Genomic DNA, 5,237 nt, shown 5'->3' on the forward strand with positions numbered 1-5,237 from the left:
AACAGACAGGGAGCCCATCCGCCGGAGCTTGACCTGGGCTCCGACGGCCACCGTTCGTGGTTTCTAACCCTCCACCTATTAACACATCGCCACGGTTGGATCCAGCTTATGTTTGGGGGCTCGGGGTCCGCGGTATCGCCAGTACCGTCACCAAGATTGCTCAAGGTGCCCCGTGCGGGGGCGGAAGGACCACTAGATGATGCTTCGCCGCAGCACAGCGGGCGGGTTATCCGAGTTTCCACCCTTCGTTGGGCGCGGCGGATTACCTGTGACTGACTCGCCTTTCTATCTGCCCCTCGAAGGTCGTGAAAGCAGGCATTTCGCACTTCCGGAGCACCTGCGGCTAATGTGCGACAAACGGAAGCATTCCCCAACGTCTAGCCAGCGTGACCACAACGACTCAAGGCCACATTCGTTTCCAAAAGTGTTCCCCAAATGCGCGCAGCAATGTTCGGCGACTTGAGGGCTTCGTGCGACGTCGCGGGATCCCTAGGATATGGAGTGATGTGTAGCGGCGGCCGCGTGTCCTGCCGAACAACAGGTGAAATGGTAGAGATGCTGGTTGTTGGTGTGATGTGTTATAAAAAGGCACGTAAGGCTTTGATATTCGCCATCGGCCATACCATGCTGAATACGCCGGTTCTCGTCCGATCACCGAAGCTAAGCAGCATTGGGCTCGGTCAGTACTTGGGAAGGAGACCACCTGGGAACACCGAGTGCCGATGGCATCCTCTTTTGCTTTTTAAAACTTCCCTTATTAATTTGCGTTCAAAGAGTTGTGTCTATTTTTTTTTTCCCACCAAGTTTCGTTTGCCCCCTGGCGGTGGCGGGGGCGCGGAAGGACCACTAGATGATGCTTCGCCGCAGCACAGCGGGCGGGTTATCCGATTTTCCACCCTTCGTTGGGCGCGGCGGATTACCTGTGACTGACTCGTCTTTCTATCTGACCCTCGAAGGTCGTGAAAGCAGGCATTTCGCACTTCCGGAGCACCTGCGGCTAATGTGCGACAAACGGAACCATTCCGCAACGTCTAGCCAGCGTAACCACAACGACTCAAGGCCACATTCGTTTCCAAAAGTGTTCCCCAAGTGCGCGCAGCAATGTTCGGCGACTTGAGGGCTTCGTGCGACGTCGCGGGATCCCTAGGATATGGAGTGATGTGTTGCGGCGGCCGCGTGTCCTGCCGAACAACAGGTGAAATGGTAGAGATGCTGGTTGTTGGTGTGATGAGTTATAAAAAGGCACGTAAGGCTTTGATATTCGCCATCGGCCATACCATGCTGAATACGCCGGTTCTCGTCCGATGACCGCAGCTAAGCAGCATTGGGCTCGGTCAGTACTTGGGAGGGAGACCACCTGGGAACACCGAGTGCCGATGGCATCCTCTTTTGCTTTTTAAAACTTCCCTTATTAATTTGCGTTCCAAGAGTTGTGTCTATTTTTTTTCCCACCAAGTTTCGTTTGCCCCCTGGCGGTGGCGGGGGCGCGGAAGGACCACTAGATGATGCTTCGCCGCAGCACAGCGGGCGGGTTATCCGATTTTCCACCCTTCTTTGGGCGCGGCGGATTACCTGTGACTGACTCGTCTTTCTATCTGCCCCTCGAAGGTCGTAAAAGCAGGCATTTCGCACTTCCGGAGCACCTGCGGCTAATGTGCGACAAACGGAAGCATTCCCCAACGTCTTGCCAGCGTGACCACAACGACTCAAGGCCACATTCGTTTCCAAAAGTGTTCCCCAAGTGCGCGCAGCAATGTTCGGCGACTTGAGGGCTTCGTGCGACGTCGCGGGATCCCTAGGATATGGAGTGATGTGTTGCGGCGGCCGCGTGTCCTGCCGAACAACAGGTGAAATGGTAGAGATGCTGGTTGTTGGTGTGATGTGTTATAAAAAGGCACGTAAGGCTTTGATATTCGTCATCGGCCATACCATGCTGACTACGCCGGTTCTCGTCCGATCACCGAAGCTAAGCAGCATTGGGCTCGGTCAGTACTTGGGAGGGAGACCACCTGGGAACACCGAGTGCCGATGGCATCCTCTTTTGCTTTTTAAAACTTCCCTTATTAATTTGCGTTCAAAGAGTTGTGTCTATTTTTTTTCCCCACCAAGTTTCGTTTGCCCCCTGGCGGTGGCGGGGGCGCGGAAGGACCACTAGATGATGCTTCGCCGCAGCACAGCGGGCGGGTTATCCGATTTTCCACCCTTCGTTGGGCGCGGCGGATTACCTGTGACTGACTCGTCTTTCTATCTGCCCCTCGAAGGTCGTGAAAGCAGGCATTTCGCACTTCCGGAGCACCTGCGGCTAATGTGCGACAAACGGAACCATTCCCCAACGTCTAGCCAGCGTAACCACAACGACTCAAGGCCACATTCGTTTCCAAAAGTGTTCCCCAAGTGCGCGCAGCAATGTTCGGCGACTTGAGGGCTTCGTGCGACGTCGCGGGATCCCTAGGATATGGAGTGATGTGTTGCGGCGGCCGCGTGTCCTGCCGAACAACAGGTGAAATGGTAGAGATGCTGGTTGTTGGTGTGATATGTTATAAAAAGGCACGTAAGGCTTTGATATTCGCCATCGGCCATACCATGCTGAATACGCCGGTTCTCGTCCGATCACCGAAGCTAAGCAGCATTGGGCTCGGTCAGTACTTGGGAGGGAGACCACCTGGGAACACCGAGTGCCGATGGCATCCTCTTTTGCTTTTTAAAACTTCCCTTATTAATTTGCGTTCAAAGAGTTGTGTCTATTTTTTTTTCCCACCAAGTTTCGTTTGCCCCCTGGCGGTGGCGGGGGCGCGGAAGGACCATGATGATGATGGTTTGATTTTATTGGCGCAAGGCCGACATGGGCAAAGAGCGCCAAACAAAGTTATTTGATGAGGAGACAACACGAAATAAAATCAGTTAAAAACTATGAGTACGGCTGGTGTAAAGGGCCAGGGTGAAGAACAAGAGTGGTTAAAAAATAAATAAGGTGGCTGGTGTATGGGACCAGGGGTAAAGCTATGGGTGGTATGAGATGAGTTGTAAAAAAGGGAACTTCTGATAGGAACTTAAAGGTGCGCTGAACAGAAAACATGGCATCATCTCCTAAGAAGTATGATGGGTGTGGTGGAATATGTCGTGTGTGTAGTTGAGGGAAGTGTTTGCGTCGTGTAGTGTCGAGTGCCTTACATTCTATGAGGATGTGGATCACGGATAGGGCCTCTCCGCACCTGCTGCACAGAGGTCTTCGAGATCCAGTGAGCAGGTGCGAGTGCGTTGCGTGAGTGTGCCCTATCCGTAATCTAGCCAAGGCGACTTCAGTGTATCTATTGCGTGTGTCGGTGGTGTATGGTCCCAAGTGTGGTTTTTTTACGTGTAACTTGTTGTCGGTTTGTTCGCTCCAGTGTGTTTGCCATGTTTTGCGAAGTTGCTGTCTGATGTGTGTTTCACGTCGGTGTAGGGTAATGTGGTTATGTCTACTGTATTTGAGAGTGTAGCAGCAGCGGCCATTCGATCCGCTGCTTCGTTCCCGGCTATACCACAGTGGCCAGGGACCCAGCAAAGGACTAGTTCAAATTTGTGGACATACACAGACATAATACCCTTGACTATTAGATTTACAACGTGATTTTTTGAAGACTTTGTTGACGACAACGCCCGGACGACACTGAGGGAGTCTGTATATATAATGGATTGTGGGATGTGACTTTGAAGGATATGCTTAACAACAAGAAGTACACCATAAGCCTCTGCCGTAAAGATACTCGTATTACTGTTAAGAGTTTTAGTGACATTAAGGCCGGGCCCATGCGCCGCGCAGGACACAGAGGTGGCAGTTTTAGAGGCGTCCGTATAAAATTCGGAAAATTGATACTTCTGCTGCAAATACAAGAAGTACTGCAGAATTGCACATGTGGGAGCTCGGTTTTTATCTACATGTGTGAAGGATGTGTCGCATGATACAGGGCGGAGATGCCATGGTGCTATAAAACCTGTTTGAGAACTTTGTATGGTGTCTAAAAAGGAGACAGAAAGCTCTGACGCTTCCTCTCTAACTCTGTAAGAGAAGGGCGCAGAGAACGATGGTCGGTTTAGGAGTAGTGCAGTCATAGACGTATCATAAAAAACTGATGTAAAAGGATGGTGAGGCATTGATGAGATTTTAAAAGCATAAAGAAGGTCTGTGTAGGCTCGCTGACGTTCTAGGCTCCATTTGTTGCACTCTACATACAGACTTTCGACTGGACTAGTCCGAAAGGCACCACACGACAAGCGCAGCCCTAGATGAAGCACAGGGTCCAGCATTCTGAGGGATGTTTTAGTGGCTGACCCATAGACAATGCTACCATAGTCCAGTCGTGAGCCTATCAAGCTGGTAAAAACACGTAAAAGAAGTTGTTTGTCAGCACCAAAAGAAATGTGCGACAGAACCTTCAGGATAGTCAGTTTTTAAGCATTTATGTTTAAGTTGTTTTATGTGTGGGATAAATGTGAGCTTTTCGTCAAAGATTATACCTAAAAACTTGTGTTCTTTCTTGACAGGAATCGAGACACCATTGAGATGAATGTCTGGATCCGGCCGGATGCCACGCCTCTTGGAAAACAAGACACAAGTGCACTTCCCTGGATTAAATTTAAAACCGTTGCTGTCTGCCCAACCAGCTAGCTTGCCAACACCAAGCTGGACCTGGCGCTCGCAGACAGACAGGTTACAAGACTTAAAGGATAAATGAACGTCGTCTACGTAAATGGAGCAGGAAATCGATGGTGGTAGCGCCTTCCGAAGAGAATTCATCTTTACAATAAACAAAGTGCAACTCAAAACTCCACCTTGCGGCACGCCGTTTTCCTGCACATGAACCCTAGAAAGTGCAGTTCCAACTCGCACGCGAAACGTTCTTTCAGACAGGTAACTGGCAAGCGTGTTCATCATGTTACCCGACATGCCAAAGGACTTCAGGTCGCTTAGGATGCCATACCGCCACGCGGTATCGTACGCTTTTTCTAGATCAAAGAATACTGTCATACAGTACTGCTTATGGAGAAAAGCATCTTTTATATACGCCTCTAATGCAACGAGTTGATCGTTGGTAGATCGCCCCGCCCTGAAGCCCGCCTGGCAGCTCTCGAGAAGACCATTGTACTCTAAGAAGTACACAAGTCTCCTGTTTATCATCTTCTCGAAGAGCTTACACAGGCAGCTTGTCAGGGCAATGGGGCGGTAACTGGCAGGAGAGGAAGGGTCCTTCCCTTCC

At 50.7% G+C, this 5,237-nt stretch overlaps 4 non-coding genes across 4 annotated transcripts; all 4 read left to right on the top strand.

The window, feature by feature from the left end:
- The first annotated feature begins 609 nt into the window (after positions 1-609).
- LOC144171120 (5S ribosomal RNA) lies at positions 610-728 on the top strand. Its single transcript, XR_013322851.1, has one exon. It is a non-coding gene; the product is annotated as a 5S ribosomal RNA (ribosomal RNA).
- Positions 729-1,263: 535 nt separating this feature from the next.
- Positions 1,264-1,382, top strand: LOC144171143 (5S ribosomal RNA). Its single transcript, XR_013322872.1, has one exon. It is a non-coding gene; the product is annotated as a 5S ribosomal RNA (ribosomal RNA).
- Positions 1,383-1,915: 533 nt separating this feature from the next.
- On the top strand, positions 1,916-2,034 carry LOC144171108 (5S ribosomal RNA). The gene has a single exon (XR_013322839.1). It is a non-coding gene; the product is annotated as a 5S ribosomal RNA (ribosomal RNA).
- A 534-nt stretch (positions 2,035-2,568) lies between these two features.
- Positions 2,569-2,687, top strand: LOC144171012 (5S ribosomal RNA). Its single transcript, XR_013322744.1, has one exon. It is a non-coding gene; the product is annotated as a 5S ribosomal RNA (ribosomal RNA).
- Positions 2,688-5,237: the final 2,550 nt, after the last annotated feature.

The sequence above is a fragment of the Haemaphysalis longicornis genome, unplaced genomic scaffold (assembly GCF_048455015.1).
Source record: "Haemaphysalis longicornis isolate Haplotype H1 unplaced genomic scaffold, Haemaphysalis longicornis Haplotype H1 scaffold_2, whole genome shotgun sequence".
In the NCBI taxonomy this organism is placed as follows: domain Eukaryota; kingdom Metazoa; phylum Arthropoda; class Arachnida; order Ixodida; family Ixodidae; genus Haemaphysalis; species Haemaphysalis longicornis.